Below are 19,602 nucleotides of genomic sequence, written 5' to 3' on the forward strand. Positions count from 1 at the left end.
TGTTGGACAGAACACTCAAGGTAAGAATGTCTCTGTTCTGTTCTACAACTGTTGTATCCTGTGCACGTAGAGAATACACTTTGAAACGTTGAAACTTTGAAACCTTGGCTGAGTCGTTTAGACGAGCAATGTACCCTTGAAAACAACGTTTATTTACATGTATTGACCCACATCCACTTATTTCCAAACCACTCTTCCAAACCACTATTCCAAGTCCCGCACTCTGGCTAAGAGCAAACTCCTAACTTAGGTACACAGAGTAGACCAGGGACTGAGTGCTACTTGGTGGTCCAGAGGTATCTAATGCAACGCTCATTACCATACCATAACATTCTGTCCACAGAGTAATCGGAGTGGGTCCTCGCTGTGTCTGTGATTGACAGGATGTGGTCAGAACTAAGAGCAGCCTGACCCTGTCCTTTTCTCAATTAGATTTGCTCAACTCCTGCATCTTCTCTCCTCCACCCTCTCTTGCCTCCTTTTGAAAAAGGTTAAAGGTAATCGAGGAGAGGCGGCGAGGAGAGTGAGCGTGGACGAAAATGTGCTTGTGTGAAATGAGAAGCTCCTTCTCCACTCGGAACCTACATCAAGCAAATGACGTTTACAGGGGTGGATCCCAAAGTAAATGTGTTGAGAAAAACAAATTAAGCTAGCTGTGCAAGACATTTTATAGATATGAATTGACACACTCCTCGACCACTCAACCACTTATTGGTTTCCCGGTCACAGAGGAGAAAGGACGGAAGATGGACTTTTGCCCAAACGAGAGAAGGTCCCCTCATTGGTCGGAAAGCGTCACTCATCTGAGTCGTCCCACGCTATGCCTGTCTGAAACTCTGACACTCTGAAATGGAAAAGGAGAAAAAAAACGTCAAAAGAGCTTAGACATTTTAATCGATTACTTGAATTTGATGTGGAGGGATTTTAGTGAAAGCGTTACATAAGAAAATCCATTAAAACGAAAGAAAGTGAGAAATTCGCGGCAGGGATATTAAGCTGGAACGTACAGAATCACATAGTAAGTATAAATACGTCTATCGGGGAGAAAAACTAGAACTATTCTTGAAGTTTAGTAATTCAGCTCTCAGCAAGCTATCTGGCGAGTGGCAAACTTTATACAAAATGAGAATTGGTGATTTTCAGCAAACTGAAAAAAATCGAGCTCCTTTGGAAATGAGGTCTTGGCACAATATGTCTACCGTCTATTCAGAACAGAGTAAGACATTACTAGGAGAGGTTTGAATGAGAGTTGATCATGGGTAAATGTTTCAACTTTCAAATTGTAATTTTGCATGCACACGTACAGTAAAAGGCCTTTCTTGCAAACTCAAACATGTTAATGTGCATCCATAAAAACAAAGTGTGATGAAACGCGTTGATTTCTCTGTATGGAAAGAACATTTACGTGAACAACAGACAGTAAAGTATATCTAATCAAATGTTTGTGATATGTTAGATTGGCTATATGCTTCTGATATATTGTGGCTGTCTGTACAGTGTCCATGTTAGGACCGTCTCAGCTGGATATGTGAGAAGTTTTGCGTGATATACAGTACCAGTCAAAAGTTTGGACACACCTACTCATTCTTGTTTTTTTTATTTTTTTATTTACTATTTTCTACATTGTAGAATAATAGTGAAGACATCAAAACTATGAAATAACACATGGAATCATGTAGTAACCAAAATTGTTAAACAAATCTAAATATATCAAAGCGGCCACCCATTGACTTGATGACCACTTTGCACACTATTGGCAATCCCTCAACCAGCTTCATGAGGTAGTCACCTGGAATGCATTTCAATTAACAGGTGTGCCTTGTTGAAAGTTAATTTGTGGAATTTCTTTCCTTCTTAATGTGTTTGACCCAATCAGTTGTGTGGTGACAAGGTAGGAGTGATATACAGAAGATAGCCCTATTTGGTCAAATCCATATTATGGCAAGAAGAGCTCAAATAACCAAAGAAAAATTACAGTTCATCATTACTTTAAGACATGAAGGTCAGTTAATGTGGAAAACATCAAGAACTTTGAAGGTTTCTTCAAGTGCAGTCGCAAAAACCATAAAGCACTACGATGAAACTGGCTCTCATGAGGACCGCCACAGGAAAGCAAGAACCATAGTTACCTCTGCTGCAGAGGATACGTTCATTAGAGTTACCGGCCTCAGAAATTCCAGCCCAAATAAATGCTTCACAGAGTTCAACTAACAGACACATCTCAACAGCAACTGTTCAGAGGAGACTCCGTGAATCAGGCCTTCATTGTCGAATTGCTGCAAAGAAACCACTACTAAAGGACATCAATAACAAGAAGAGACTTGCTTGGGCCAAAAAACACGAGTGATGGACATTAGACTGGTGGAAATCTGACCTTTGGTCTGATGAGTTCAAATTTTAGATTTTTGGTTCCAATCGCCGTGTCTTTGTAAGACGCAGAGTAGGTGAACGGATGGTCTCCTCATGTGTTGTTCCCACCGTGAAGCATGGAGGATGAGGTGTAGTGTTGTGGGGGTTCTTTACTGTTGACACTGTCTGTGATTTATTTAGAATTCAAGTCACACTTAACCAGTATGGCTACCCCAGAATTCTGCAGTGATAAGCCATCCCATCTGGTTTGCGCTTAGTGGGAGTATTATTTGTTTTTCAACAGGACAATGACCCAACACACCTCCAGGCTGTGTAAGGGCTATTTAACCAAGAAGGAGAGTGATGGGGCACTGTATCAGATGACCTGGCCTCCACAATCACCAAACCTCAACTGAATTGAGAGGGTTTGGGATGACTTGCACCGCAGAGTGAAGGAAAAGCAGCCAACAAGTGCTCAGCATATGTGGGAACTCCTCCAAGACTGTTGGAAAAGCATTCCAGGTGAATCTGGTTGAGAGAATGCAGAAAGTGTGCAAAGCTGTCATCAAGGCAAAGGGGGGCTACTTTGAAGAATCTCAAATATAACATATCTTTTGATTTGTTTGACACTTTTTGGTTATTACATGATTCCACATGTGTTATTTCATATTTTTGGAAAATAAAGATTAGCCCTTGAATGAGTAGGTGTGTCCACATTTTTGACTGGTAATGTATGTATACATACATACAGCAGGTGACCCTGCTAGTCCACACTATGACTCTCTTTACCTCTCCAGATCTCATGCTACTGATAGGCTCTGGTATGTGTCTTCTGGACTGAATTTAATCCATGTCAAACAAAGACCAAAAGGAGAGGAGGGGAGAGGCACAAGGAGAGAGAAAGAGAGAGATAGGGAGAGAGAGGGGGCAGAGAGAAAGGCGAATAGAATGAAGAGGGTAAAAAGGAAGAGAGAGAGAGAATTAGAAATAGAGAGCGAGAGGGAAGGACAGAAAAGAGAAAAAAGAGACTCCGCTGCATTCCTGATGTGTTTGATATCAGGGGGATAGAAGGGAAGGAATCCAATCTTTGGACCACTCTTTTTGTGTGTGTTTTCACATATATAACCAGTCAAACAATGTGGCTGCCACTCATCCGAGGGAGAAATTTCCCCCCGCTGACACATAATGGAAGGGCAAGAAGCCTTGTTTTTGCTGCTGCAGGCGAATAAGATATATAACTTTACATAGGCATTGGATGTCTCCCAAATGACACTCTATTCCCTATATATTGCACTGCTTTTGACAAGGGCTCATGGGGTTCTAGTCCAAAGTAGTGCACTATTGTATATAGGGAATAGGGTGCCATTTGGGACTCAATCATTGTATGAGCACACTGCACTAGATGACAAGTTGCCATTTCAGCAGATGCCAGACAGTGAATTGTTGTAGTCAAGGGAGAAATGTCCGACAATGTGCAAACTGCACGCAATGTCCTAGAATTCAATATGCGCCTACACAAAAGCATTCACACGTCTCTTTTCATAGCACCTGCAGATAACGCATTACTAGTGAAATTATAATTGCATATAATGTGGGGCTGGTTGTCACAAGTTGACACGGCCTGTTCAAGCCTGTACAGTATTTTGACATCACCTGCGACGTGAAAACATATTGACATTTCAACATGAAATGTCTTCTTTCGATGAATGTTGAACAGAATGCTGAATAAAATAGGTAAAGAAATGTGAACTGTGGACATCCAGACCCGTTCTCCACTACTGTATACTGTGATAGACAAGGATTAGGATTCAACAAGTGGCACCAATTTGTTTTTAAACAGCTTGTTTACACCCACCAGGCAGCCAATTCTCTGTGACGATGACTACCTCGGTGTGTCCCAGACAAGGATTCTGGGACCATAATAATAATAATAAAAACTGTCTCAGGGAAGTTCTGCTGATCTGGTCCCATCTGAGCATTCAATATAATTTAAAAGGCTAAACTGATTCTAGATCAGGACTCCTACTCTGAAAGGCGTTATGAATATGGGCCCTACAGTGGTTAAGTATGACTATGAGGCTGGGAAATACCTGATTTGGTTGGGAAGTCATACACTGGCACCATTGAGAGGCTCTGAACCAGTGAACTTCATTCAGAGGAAGAGGAAATGTCACTGGCCTCCGGCACACCATTCTACAGAGAAACCTGGTCTGTTTCATCAGAACCCAAAACACTGAGCTATACAGTACAACCCCAGGGAGAGGGAGAAGGGCACACACACACACACACACACACACACACACACACACACACACACACACACACACAGAATAAATGTGTAATAATTAATTTAACTCTTAAAACTCCCTCAAACACTTTCAAACTGTCTTCAAACATATCCACCAGTCAATTTCACCTTCACCTGACATTTTGTGATATTTCAGCCAAATGTCACGAAGCAGACGTCGATGGCCAGTTTATAAGTTGGCCTTGAGAACCAGAAATAAACGAAAACATCACTCATTTGAATTGTACTTTTCATGTCTTAAATGTAGTTTCGTATGTGCCAGTGGTCAAATATCGAATCATGAGCGCTAAAACATTGTGACCTTCACATTACAGTAGAATCCATGTGCCGCCGTTTAATAGAAATCAGGTAATGACATGCAATGGCATATAGTTAGTAAGAGGTCCCCTATAATTGGCTCCTTGGGGCAGTTCATGAAACACAGTTAGCCTATTGTAAATCTAGGAGAATCGTGTGCTCGTGCATAATCATAACATTTGAAGAGGCACTGAAGGACTTTCAAATTAATGATGTGTAAAATAAGCAAATTCCTTTGCATTTTGTTCTACAAATGTGCATAATTGTGCCCTCTCAGTCGCTCTACTACGTACAAGATGCCGATGTGTAAGGTTACTTGAACTTGTATAGGTTACTTTAAGGTTCTTCTGCTATTGCCATACATAGACTGAGTGTACAAAACATTATGAACACCTACACTAACATTTAGTTGGACCCCATTTTTGTCGGAACAGCCTCAATTCATTGGGGCATGGACTCTACAATGTGACAAAAGCGTTCCACAGGGATGCTGGCCCATGTTGACTCCAATGCTTCCCACGGTTGTGTCAAAGATGGCTGGGTTGTCCTTTGGGTGGTGGACCATTCTTCATACACACAGGAAACTGTTGAGCGTGAAAGCCCTGCAGCGTTGCAGTTCTTGACACACTCAAACCGATGCGCCTGGCACCTACTACCAAATCCCGTTCAAAGGCTCTTAAATATTGTGTCTTGCTTATTCACCCACTCAATGGCACACACACACACACACACACACACACACACACACACACACACACACATACACACACACACACACACACAATCCATGTCTCAACTGTCTCAAAGCTTAAAAAATCCTTCTTTAACTTGTCTCCTCCCCTTCATCCACACTGATTGAAGTGGATTTAACAAGTGACAGGATCAGAGCTTTCACTTGGATTTGGCTGGTCATGGAGAGAGCAGGTGTTCCTAATGTTTTGTGCACTCAGTGTTGTGACACAATGCAACTTTTGCATAAGTCAACAGAATAGAACTGCAGTGTGTTTCCATCAGTGATGTAGTGCTAAGATAAATATGAAGATAAATACTGATCGCCGTTTGCGGTGAGTAAAATAACGCCCCCCCCCCGTACTTTCGATACATTTTTCTGCACTAGGTGGCTGTGCGCTAGAGCAAAACAAAAGCGTTAAGTAAACGTTAAGTAAACGGCGTTGATGTGCATTCACCACTACACCTCTGGTTTCCATTATAACAACAAGCCCAACATTTCAATGTCTGTATATGTAAAACCTCACATTAGACGTTCACCTATACAGTGTCCATAATAAGACATGTACAGTGCATATAATAAGTATTCACCCATTGGACTTTTTCATGTTGTGTCACAATGTGGGATATAAATAGGTTTTTTTTTCATCATACTCCATAATGTCAAAGTGAAAGGACAATTATATGAATTATTGAACATTTATAAACTTCCATTTACGTGTGGTTGTCCTGAGTTGTCGGTCCTTTTTTCCTCCGTAACTCAACAAATGACACGTTCAGCACGTTTCCATTCATACAAACCCAATTGCGTCTGCTTTGTGTAACCCAACACAACTTCACATCACTCTTCTTCTCTGGCCTGCTGTCATCGTCTGGAGAAAAAACAAGACTATTTATACACCCAGAAATTACCTCAGGAATGTAGGAGAGCATTTAACACACCGAGCCACATGATCGCACTGGGAACACGGGACACACTGATCTTTATCTGTATCTGTGTGTGATGGCTTGTGTGACATTCTCTCTATGCTGTTGATTGGTTCATTCTGAAGCAGTAGTCTTCTCAGAACTCCCTCTCTCTCTCTCTCTCTCTCTCTCTCTCTCGTCTCTCTCTCTCGTCTCTCTCGTCTCTGTCTCTCTGTCTCTCTCGTCTCTGTCTCTCTCTCGTCTCTCTCGTCTCTGTCTCTCTCGTCTCTCTCTCGTCTCTGTCTCTCTGTCTCTCTCGTCTCTGTCTCTCTCTCGTCTCTCTCGTCTCTGTCTCTCTCGTCTCTCTCTGTCTCTCTCGTCTCTCTCGTCTCTGTCTCTCTGTCTCTCTCTCACCTGGTTTGTCCTGAGAGAATGCCCTTCTGTACTGTGTCATAATAGAGGATACAACCTCTGTGTTTTGACTTCTCGTCTTATTTTTCCTTAGGATTGGAACTAGTGTTCCCCCCCTGGGTCAGAAAAGCATTGGAAAGAGAGCTCTAAAATATCAACGCAACACTAACGAACCTAGGGGGAATTTTTGTTTTGCTGAAAAATGTATTTATTTATTTATTTTTTGTGGAAGTGGAATTATTTCCTATTCTACGATGCAGGATTTTTTTTTGTAATTTATTGCATACAGATGTTATTACGGAGACATGGTTTTATTATCCCAAACCGCTGATGCTAGTTAGCAGGATCGTCTTTGTTTAATGAATGAAGGAGTTCATTCAGATTAGTGTGCTTGTTGTGATGAATGTGTTGGTTTAGGGAATATGCATGTGTTTGTTTATAAGTAGTATGTAATTGTCTTCTCTACCTAAGGGTGATAAACCAGATGCTTTGAGAAAAATATGGATGGCACAGAGGTATACTGTATAAGCATATTTACAGTAGACAAAGAAGGAAATAATTTGGTTAAAAACTGTTGGTATCCTCTAAAGTTAAGATAAGTAAGGTGGTGAGGGGGGGAAGGAGGTCCTTTTATCTATAAAATGCTAGCTACACTTCTTTCTACCACTTTACACAATAAACATCTATTTTGGGATTCCACCCCTGGGCAGATTTTTTCCCATAAAACGTATGCCAAACTAATTTCAGTTCATTTCATTCAAGTTAAACAAACCATAAAACTCATGCACAAGCACAACTTATAATAATTTAACCTGAACATTTTACAAAGACACATTTACGGGAAGAACTTTGAGGATGCAAAGTTTGCTAACAGAATTTCGTTAAAATCTCCCCCTAGTTTTTTTTTTTAAGTGAACACGTTTTCCCAAAAACGATGAATTAAGACTCAAAGGTGTCTGCAGAAAGAATGTGGTGCCAGCTGCGACATGACGTCTTGACTTTGAAAACATCTCTTTTGGTTATTGAACTTCAGTAGGTGATTTCATCATGGGTCCCTGATCTGTACAACACAGAAATGGATCGTTATGGATATGAATGACATTCTCTGAGGGAGAGAAGCACCAGGGAGGATCTCTTCTAAAACAAGCCAATTGTCTGTCAGATTAGGGACGATCATCATCCAAGAGAACGTCAAGATATGCTATGCTGAGACGAGATCGGAAACGCTTCAAGCAAGTTCTCATAAACAAACCACTTTTTCAACATTTGGAGTCATTTTAGTCATTCTGTATTTCAAAATGAAATCTGTTTAAACTGCCACTCATAAACAAAACACAAATAACAGATCTTCCCTTGGCTTTGCAACGTTAATGTAACATCTGAACAGCTTTTGTTTGCGAACATTTCAGACTCGGACCAGAGCTTGAGGTATAGGTCAAGCCCCACAGAAAATTGATGTAATTTACTTAAATAACCGTTCCAGCCTTGCAATTTATGGAGACAGTTCCAGGCAGTTCTGGATGCACTCTTTGGTCTGTACAGTACAATTCATTCATTTGCTGTTGAAGTCTTGAGGTAATTGGCTGAAGAAAAGCGTTACGCTTTTCTTCAGCCAATTACCTCAAGACTTCAACAGCAAAGGGGGCAGCTGCGTTCCATCATACTGTAGGTGTGATGCATCTCACAAAGCTGGAGGTAAATAGTGTTATTAAAAGTACGATGTCCATATTAGGACTGCCTCAGACTCAACACGATATGGATACCATATACTTGAACATTCTTCGCAAAAAATATAACTCAGGTGTGCATTTAAATTGCCCTTTGCCCACCTACGCAAATAATCACTTCCCCCATCTCACCTGTCAATCATTGGAGAGCTCAGTGGGTTACTCTCATTGTTCGAGAAAGCGCGATTAAGTGCCATGTGACTAAGTCCAGGAAGTCTATTAGAAGCTGTTAAGGGCCCCCCGGAAGTCACTCCTGTGGGTAAAATCCAGGTTCATCACAATTATTTCTCAGCCATTAGACAGAAAATACACATTGGAGTGAGTCCTATGTTTTTTATTGAGTACCTACAGTCCCTTCTCATGCGGTGATAATGAATCATTCAGAGCCACGTCACTCAGTTATTTCTTTTGACTCAGTCCTCAGGTATAATGGGTGACATTAGGCGTCCATTTAGGCTCTTTCCCAAGGTGAATGCTGTATTTTTCACTGTCATCCCTGTCACAGATGGGTGACCCAAAGCTCAGAACTAGAGTGGAGACTGTGGAGACTTAATTCTGAATCGGTTCTATTCAAGCTCATTCAGGTTGGCTGTTAGGCACTTTTGAAATGAGTGCTCTCTACCTTGGAATTGATGGATGGATGGCTGGATGGGAGCCTGTGCCAAATGGACACAGAGCCAAAACATGTCTCTGGTGGTTCAGGGAGAAAAAAAAGGCATCATTGTTGTTCATTCTAGCCTCCCACAGTGGTAGGTTCTGGGTCTGTTCCATGGCTGGCGCTGGGCTCTGAAGTCGGACACACACATCTCGGCAGCAGAGGCTCCAGAGGTGCTTGGGACACAGGGGTTTCTTTGTGCTTCCACTCAGGGGTCTGCTATTGTCTGTGCCTGTGGCTTTTTCCTTTGTTGCCGACAGGAAACGCATGGGGAAGAATTCAATGCACTCACATGACATTCATTTTTTAGTGTTGGCACTATGAGGAGAAGGTGAAGGTGCACAGTACTGGGAGAGGAGAAAATGACGTGAGGGAAAAAAAAAGTAAAATGCTTCAAATAGTTAGTCGTTCTCACAGGTTTGTGTAAATGTTAAATATTTTTTTAAAAACGTTCAACATCTTTTGAAAGCCATTATCTTTATTTCTTCTGGCAGGTTCCCAACTCTGACGGATCAGTGAGGCTCTCCTGAGAATCTCATGAATATATCCACTGAAACCAGTTTTTTTTTAAATGCTGCTTTGCATTTATGCACTCCAATTATGACATTGCAAATAGGACCAATGGGATGGTAAATAAGAAGCGAGTGGGAAGAAAAAGGTTTCGCGAAAATAGAGAGTAAAACTTTTGAAATTCCAAAGCAATCTTCATGAAACAGTAGTGGTTCTGTGAATTACACTTATGTGGCTACTAACCTTACCTGAAACTCAAAGACGCATTTAGCTCAGTGGACGAACACAGTCTGGCGGTATGCCTTGGCTTTAGCTCAACGGGCTAATACAGTCTTGTGGTGGGTTCTTGGGTATTGAACTGCTTTCTACCTTAACATCCTGTCAAACCATTAGAGAGCAGTGTCCTTGTTGCAGGAAGCAGACTTTAATTTACACCGCAGCAGAGAGACAGATAAGCAATTGATGAGGAAGTAACAGTGACGCCTTATCAAGGTTGCAGAAACGTGTTTTGTACTTGGACCAGGTTTCTAGACGTTCGGTCTGTTCCAAGATGAAAACTATTTTCAGCCTTGCTGTTATTTTGATGGTTTTACCGCTAATAGTGTGTCTAAATGGTCTCTGTGACGAATGAGCAGAATTACACATTAGGTTTCGCCTTTTTTTTTTTTTTTTTTGAATTCCTCTCTGATTGGACTGTCTTCACATGTGGATTTGATTGCTTTCAAATGAATCCCAGCTCTTTTTCACTCTTTTGATGAGGTGTTAGCTTTGAAGTGTCATTCTCTGTCATGCCGACAACAACTGCGATTCACATAAACGTCTTGTCAAGTGACAGCTACAGATCATATTTTTTTCAATACACAAGGAAAAACTTCATAACGTCAAAATAACCTCTGAATCTGACCATAAGACTTAACAGTCCTTTGATGAACATGCCGTATGATGTGCCTCTCTGTTGAGGCTATTCATCTAGTGTCATAACGAAAACTGGCAATCTGTACGAGAGCTAAAATGAGACGCATCAGAGAAAGGTGCCATTTCCCGCTGCAGGGATTCTCTGATGACAATCTGCCTGAGGTGGGCTGTGAAGCGTGACCTTACTGGAGCTTTGTGACCCAAACCGTTCGCCCTGATAAACCATCTGGGGCTGCAGCGCTGCACCATCCACATCCCCACTCTGGGGAGGCAGGGAACTGAACCGTGAGCCTCATGTTGCCTCTGTGTGACACAGAAGATTCAGGTCAACTCTGGAGCATGTTGAGCTGAATAATCGCCATTCAAAAAACAGAATGGACCGATAATTGTCTCTGACAACTTTCACACATTTCTCTCTCAGTTTTGGATCTGCAGGTATAACATTTCTGACATTCCCTCAATGCCCTGTTTATAACTAGAAACAATGTGACCTTAAGACATTCGAGGACTTAGTTCTGCACAGGTTTAAACCCTCTGAACTACTTCAAGGCGGTCAAAATGTGCAAATGCAACAAAAGAGGCAGAGACGATACCACAAGAAATATTCCATGAAGGCAACACAACCATTTTCGGGGGCTTGTGTACGCCCCTGCATAGCCTTGAAAGAGCCGGCTCTCTCTCATGCCTGTTTGCAGTGGCTCTTTCAGAGAGAGCTTTTCAGTCAAAACAACCACTTAAAACAGAGAAATCCACACAGTGGCCGCTCAGATTATTCAGCAGCACGTGAAAAGCCCTGTGCCGCTGCATTAATTATTAGCCCACTTCACACTACACCCATTGTTTTCTTTCCCCGTTGTGGAACGTTTCTGAGAAGCACCGACCTTGCGAAACAACGAGGGCTCAAATTGTGTAACATTTACACTCCCTGCAACGGATCTCATCTTCGTCTGAGGAAGAGTAAGAAGGATCGGACCACTAAGCAGCGTGGTAAGTGTCCGTCATAATCTATTGACTGAACACACAAAACAAAATCACAAAGTGAAATGGAAGAAACGAAACAGTTCTGTAAGGTGACATACACTAAACAGAAAACAACCACCCACAAACAAGAGTGGGAAAATGGGCTACCTAAGTATGGTTCTCAATCAGAGACAACGATTGACAGCTGCCTCTGATTGGGAACCATACCAGGCCAAACACATAGAAATACCAAACATAGAACAAAACATCGAATGCCCACCCCAACTCACGCCCTGACCAACCTAAAATAGAAACATACAAAAGGAACTAAGGTCAGGACGTGACACTCCCATACTGTATGTCTCATCTACGTAAGTGTGAAACAGGAAATGTAAATAGATAAGGAATAGTAAACTACTTTTCTTAGATGCAACAAAATGGAGACTGACAATAAGAGAACAAGCTACAATGGCAGACTATCGCACGTACAGTACATGTATTCCGGTAGGGCACGTACGGCATCCCAATAAATAAGGAATCGTATACTACTTTTCTAGGATGCAATAAAACAGAGACTGAAAAGAGTGTTTTCAGTCTGTAAAGCTGAAGCGTTACAGATTCCACGATAGAAATGTAAAGTTCATTTCCAATTGAGCCGATTTAGCCTGAACGCATTCTCCACTAAAGCGGGGAACATTAGATTTGACACACACTGTAAAGCTGAACCTCCATGATAAAGAATGAATAGGGCCCTAAAGAGAACCAGCAACAATGGCACAGAAGACTATCGCTCATATGGTGTCCCAGTATGGCACGTACAGTATCCCATTAGACTAGGAATAGTACAGCAAACAGCTTTTTTTCAGACGCAATAAAATCAATCAAATGGAGACTAAAGAAGAGAACAGTCATTGGCACAGGAAATGTACGTACATTCCGGAAGAAAACAGAAAGTGCTCTGTTTATTACAACCGTGTCTAGTGGCTACCAGAGGTTACTGAACCAAATTCACATCCTTTTTTTTTTTCATATTTCGTTTCTCTTTTGACCCCTGTATGCACCATTTTCGTGACGTTGTCAGCTAACCCATTTATGGGTTGCGTCTCAAATGGCATCCTATTTCCTATATAGTGCACTATTTTTGACCTGAGCCCTGTGGGATAGGGTGCAATCTGGGATGTCATACAAGTCTTCAGTGGTAAAAAAAATATGTTTTTCTAATGATAATCATAACAATCATATCTTAAATTGTCCATTTATTTTACCGTATGTTACAAATATGGCCCTTTCTTTTTGAAGGGCTTAAAGGAATATTCCACCCAAAACTATCTTTCGGTATTTGTTTCATTAATCCATTGCTGACATAGTCCCAAAAAAGTTTAGCTTGTCAGCATAAAGTTTTAAAGATCATTTTCAAAATACAGAAAACATTCCGAATTATGCATACATGCATAGTAGGGGGATGATTTCTGTTTTTAAAGTGATCAAAGCCAACCCCACCTGTTTTGCCCCATAAATGCACACAGGTCTTTAAAAAAAATGATATACAGTACCGGTCAAAGTTTGAAACACCTGCTCATTCAATGGTTTTTCTTTATTTTTTACTATTTTCTACATTGTAGAATAATAGTGAAGACATCAAAACTATGAAATAACACATATGGAATCATGCAATGACCAAAAAAGTGTTACAATTTCAGATTCCTCAAAGTATCCACCCTTTGCCTTGATGACAGCTTTGCACACTCTTGGCATTCTCTCAACCAGCTACACCTGGAATGTTTTTCCAAAAGTCTTAAAGGAGTTCCCACATATGCTTTTCCTGCACTCTGCGGTCCAATTCATCCCAAACCATCTCAATTAGGTTGAAGTCAGGTGATTGTGGAGGCAGGTCATCTGATGCAGCACTCCATCACTCACCTTCTTGTTCAAATAGCCCTTACACAGCCTGGAGCTGTGTTTTGTCAATGTCCTGTTGAAAAATAAATTATACTCCCTTTAATTGCAAACCAGATAGGATTGTGTTTTGCTGATGAATGCTGTGGTAGCCATGCTGGTTAAATTTTCCCTGAATTCTAAATAAATCACTGAGAGTGCCATCAGAAAAGCACCCCCACATATCACACCTCCTCCTCCATGCTTCACGGTGGGAACCACACATGCAGAGATCATCCATTCACCTACTCTGCATCTCACAAAGACACGGCGATTGGAACCAAAAATCTCTAATTTGGACTCATCAGACCAAAAGACAGATTTCTACCGGTCTAATGTCCATTGCTTGTGTTTCTTGGCCCATGCAAGTCTCTTCTTCTTATTGGTGTCCTTCAGCAATTTGACCATGAAAGCCTGATTCATGCAGTCTCCTCTGAACAGTTGATGTTGAGATGTGTCTGTTACTTGAACTCTGTCAAGCATTTATCTTTTGCTGCAATTTCTGAGGCTAGGTAACTCTAATGAACTTATCCTCTGCAGCAGAGGTAACTCTGGGTCTTGCTTTCCTGTGGCGGTCCTCATGAGAGCCAGTTTCATCGTAGCGTTTGATGGTTTTTGTGACTGCACTTGAAGAAACGTTCAAAGTTCTTGAAATTTTCCGCATTGACTGACCTTCATGTCTTAAAGTAATGATGGACTGTCGTGTCTCTGCTTATTTGAGCTGTTCTTGCAATAACATGGACTTGGTCTTTTACCAAATAGGGATATCTTCTGTATACCAACCCTACCATGTCACAACACAACTGATTGGCTCAAACTCATTAAGAAGGAAAGTAATTCCACAAATGAACCTTTAATAAGGCACACCTGTTAATTGAAATGGATTCCAGGTGACTACCTCATGAAGCTGGTTGAGAGAATGCCAAGAGTGTGCAAAGCTGTCATCAAGGCAAAGGGTGGCTACTTTGACGAATCTCAAATATAAAATATATAACTTTTTGGGATACTTCATGACTCCACATGTGTTATTTCATAGGTATGATGTCGTCCCTATGTAGAAAACAGTCAGATAAAGAAAAACCCTTTGAATGAGTAGTTGTGTCTAAACTGGTACTGTATGTATATACTGAACAAAAATATTAACGCAACATGTAACAATTTCAAAGATTTTACTAAGTTACAGTTCATACTGTATATGGAAATCAGTCAATTGAAATAAATTAGTTAGGCCCTAATCTATGGATTTCACATGACTGGGATGAGGCGCATCCATGGGTTGTTCTGGGAGGGCACAGGCCACCACACTGTGGAGTCAGGCCCAGCCAATCAGAATGAGATTTTCCCCACAAAACTCCTCAGCACCCCCCCCCCCCTCCCCTGCTCATGAACAGGGATGTAACTAATTTTGCGCACAACATTTGAGAGAAATAAGCTTTTTGTCCGTATGGAACATTTCTGGGATCTTTTATTTCAGCTCATGAAACATGCGACCAGCACTTTACATGACAAAATGTATGTGTACACCTGCTCGTCAGACATCTCATTCCAAAATCATGGGCATTAATATGGAGTTTTTAGGGGCTAAACAAACAATCTGTCTAGGACTCAGCCCAGTTAAGTACTGTTCCAATATCCCCAGCATCTCTCCACTGTGTGAATATCCCTGTAACAAATGACCCTCTAGGGCATAAATCAGCAGACCTCTTCCTCAGCCCCAGACCACACTCAGCCTCTCCATAATCCACTCATCATAAAAGAGGAGAAAGAGGGACTGAAAAATAGGGATAAATCTTGTGGAAAATAGAAATACCAACCCACCCCCACACACACACGCACACACACACACACACACACACACACACACACACACACACACACACACACACACATGTAGGCACTACAGTGTGAGAGGACTAACTCATGAGAAGCAATGAGAAGAAATGAATACATTCTGAATAATGAACAATCTGAATAAGGAATACTCTGAATAATCTCTTACCTTTTAGTGGTTTAATAAATTGATAGTAAAGGTTTCTCGCAAGATTAGGTAGGGATCATGTGTCTGGTGTCTTTTCCCAACCCATTTAAACAATTCATACTAACCTGACCCTTATTATTACTCTAAGGATGAGTATCAAATGTCACTTTTCTCCCTTAAATAGTGCACTACTTTTGACAAGGGCCCATATGGATCACACAGTATAGGGAATAGGGTGCCATTTGGGATGCATGCTTTCATTTCAGTACATACAGTATTTCATTGATATTGAAGTGAAAGTTTGGTCCAACTGTATATGACAGTATACTAATGAATTATGTAGAATGAGCCTTTGGTCATGAATCACGATGGTTAGAGCTCTTTCACTGTTCCTCGGCAGCTATAAGGTATTAATTAAGCCTTATCTTCTGAATATTAAACAAATGAAACTGCCCTTTTGGTGAACCACATATTTTAACTTTGAGAATACTGCCCAGTGTGAGGATTTCTCCTTTGATCATTAATACATGAGCTTTGGAACAATATTCCTCCATCTGACACTTTAGTGTTTTGGCCTCTCTCTAGACATGTTGGCCCCATAAGATGAACATTTGATGGTTTAATGGGCTGTATATGAGTGATGATGGCAAGACACAGACAGCGTTATCTCCGTTTATGTTTTTGAATTAGTTAAAGTCAGAGCAGGGTTTGATAAAGTGATGAATCCTATCTATTAAAGACATGATGAAGTTGTATCTGTCCAATTTGGGAAATGTGAGAGCTAATGTGTTGGAAAAATTGTGTGGGTGTAGAGCGTTTGTATATTTGGGAAAGAAGACGTAGACTCGGCTCTAATTTATATGCCCTCTGTCACCTTCGGCCGCATGCCTCAACAAAACACAAAGGACAATGTCCAAGGACCAGTCAGCCCGTCCACCCATCAAGGGGCCAAAATATATATCTCTCTCTACACTATCCAGAGGACTGACTACTGAAACGTGTGATAGAGTACTCCTCCAGCAGCCATGTCTGGTATCTATCTGAAATGTGCCCCTTAAGGAGGACTCTGATGCTATGGATGCATGGTCGCTGTGGTTACTTGTATCAGCTAAGGGTGAACTCTGAATTACTCTATGCAAAGGGCTTTTATTGCTATCGCAGGAATTCTGTCTTACAGTGGGGAGAACAAGTATTTGATGCACTGCCGATTTTGCAGGTTTTCCTACTTACAAAGCATGTAGAGGTCTGTAATTTTTTATCATAGATACCCTTCAACTGTGAGAGACGGAATCTAAAACAAAAATCCAGAAAATCATATTGTATGATTTTTAAGTAAGTCATTTGCATTTTATTGCATGACACAAGTATTTGAAACATCAGAAAAGCAGAACTTAATATTTGGTACAGAAACCTTTGTTTGCAATTACAGAGATCATACGTTTCCTGTAGTTCTTGACCAGGTTTGCACACACTGCAGCAGGGATTTTGGCCCACTCCTCCATACAGACCTTCTCCAGATCCTTCAGGTTTCGGGGCTGTCGCTGGGCAATACGGACTTTCAGCTCCCTCCAAAGATTTTCTATTGGGTTCAGGTCTGGAGACTGGCTAGGCCACTCCAGGACCTTGAGATGCTTCTTACGGAGCCACTCCTTAGTTGCCCTGGCTGTGTGTTTCGGGTCGTTGTCATGCTGGAAGACCCAGCCACGACCCATCTTCAATGCTCTTACTCAGGGAAGGAGGTTGTTGGCCAAGATCTCGTGATACATGGCCCCATCCATCCTCCCCTCAATACGGTGCAGTCGTCCTGTCCCCTTTGCAGAAAATCATCCCCAAAGAATGATGTTTCCACCTCAATGCTTCATGGTTGGGATGGTGTTCTTGGGGTTGTACTCATCCTTCTTCTTCCTCCAAACACGGCGAGTGGAGTTTAGACCAAAAAGCTCTATTTTTGTCTCATCAGACCACATGACCTTCTTCCATTCCTCCTCTGGATCATCCATATGGTCATTGGCAAACTGATCCCTCACCTTCCTCATGATCATTGATGCCCCACGAGGTGAGATCTTGCATGGAGCTCCAGACGGAGGATGATTGACCGTCATCTTGAACTTCCATTTTCTAATAATTGCGCCAACAGTGGCGCAATTAAGTGGTCAACGGTGGCCATTTAAATGGTCAACGGTGGCTGGTTTGAAAATGGTTTGAAAAAAAATGTACCTTTAGAAGTCGGAAATGCAATGAAGGTCGTTGTTATCTCTGTTATCCTATGTACTGTCCCCTGGAAACCGGTTTTACAATATTTTCTCAGGCATCTCTTTCCTCATGCTTTTTCTTGGAACTTAATAACTTTAGGATCTTTATACCTGTATTATGACTGCTATGATGATGTCAGTATTGTCGCTACCATGCTGTGTTGTCATGTGTTATGTTGTTATGTTGTGTTGCTACCATGCTGTGTTGTCATGTGTTGCTTCCTTGCTATGTTGTTGTCTTAGGTCTCTCTTTTATGTAGTGTTGTGTTGTCTCTCTTGTCGTGATGTGTGTTTTGTCCTATATTTGTATTTGATTTATTTATTATTCTTAATTCCGTCCCCCGTCCCCGCAGGAGGCCTTTTGCCTTCTGGTAGGCCGTCATTGTTCTTAACTGACTTGCCTAGTTAAATAAAGGTTAAATGAAAACATTTTAAATAAAAAATAAATGTGTTGCTGCCATGCTGTTGTTGTCTTAGGTCTCTCTTTATGTAGTGTTGTGGTGTCTCTCTTGTCATGATGTGTGTTTTGTCCTAGATTTTTATTTTATTAAAAATGTTTAATCCTAGCCCCCATCCCTGCAGGAGGCCTTTTTGCCTTCTGGTAGGCCGTCATTATAAATAATAATTGTTCTTGACTGACTTGCCTAGTTAAATAAAGGTTAAATAAAACAAGAAAAAATGGCCTTGTGACTTAAGCTTTATGCCTTGTATTGGAATCAATTCATATTAGTTAATAAATAATACTTACTTTGATATTCACTTCTCATGACCATTCCTTAATCTTACTCAGTTAAACACAGTGGCAAGAAAAAGTATGTGAACCCTTTGGAATTAACTGGATTTCTGCATAAATTGGTCATAAAATTTGATCTGATCTTCATCTAAGTCACATCAATAGACAAACACAATGTGCTTAAACTAATAACACACAAATTATTGTATTTTTCTTGTCTATATTGAATACATCCTTTAAACATTCAGAGTGTAGGATGGAAAAGGTATGTGAACCCCTAGGCTAATGACTTCTCCAAAAGCTAATTGGAGTCAGGAGTCAGCTGACCTGGAGTCCAATCAATGAGAAGAGATTGACGATGTTGTTTAGAGCTGCCCTGCCCTATAACAAACACTCACAATTGGAGTTTTCTATTCACAAGAAGCATTGCCTAATGTGAACAATGGCTCGAACAAAAGAGATCTCTGTTGACGAGTCTACAATACGTAAAACACTAAACCACAAATGTTGTTCGTGGGAGAACACCACGGACAAAGCCACTGCTGTCCAAAAAAAATTGTTGCAGCACGTCTGAAGTTCGCAAAAGAGCACTTGGATTTTTTTCACAGCGCTACTGGCGAAATATTCGGTGGACAGATGAAACTACAGTTGAGTTGTTTGGAAGGAACATACAACACTATGTGTGGAGAAAAACAGCACAGCACACCAACATCAAAACCTCATCCCAACTGTAAAGTCTGGTGGAGAGAGCATCCTGGTTTGGAGCTGCTTTTCTGCCTCAGGCCCTGTAGAGCATGATATCATCACCGGAAAAATAAATTCCCACGTTTATCAAGACATTTTGCCGAAGAATGTATGGCTATCTGTCCTCCAATTGAAGCGCAACAGAAGTTGGGTGATGCAACGGGACAACGACCCAAAACACAGAAGTAAATCA

The sequence above is a fragment of the Oncorhynchus clarkii genome, chromosome 10 (genome assembly GCF_045791955.1).
Source record: "Oncorhynchus clarkii lewisi isolate Uvic-CL-2024 chromosome 10, UVic_Ocla_1.0, whole genome shotgun sequence".
Lineage (NCBI taxonomy): Eukaryota > Metazoa > Chordata > Actinopteri > Salmoniformes > Salmonidae > Oncorhynchus > Oncorhynchus clarkii.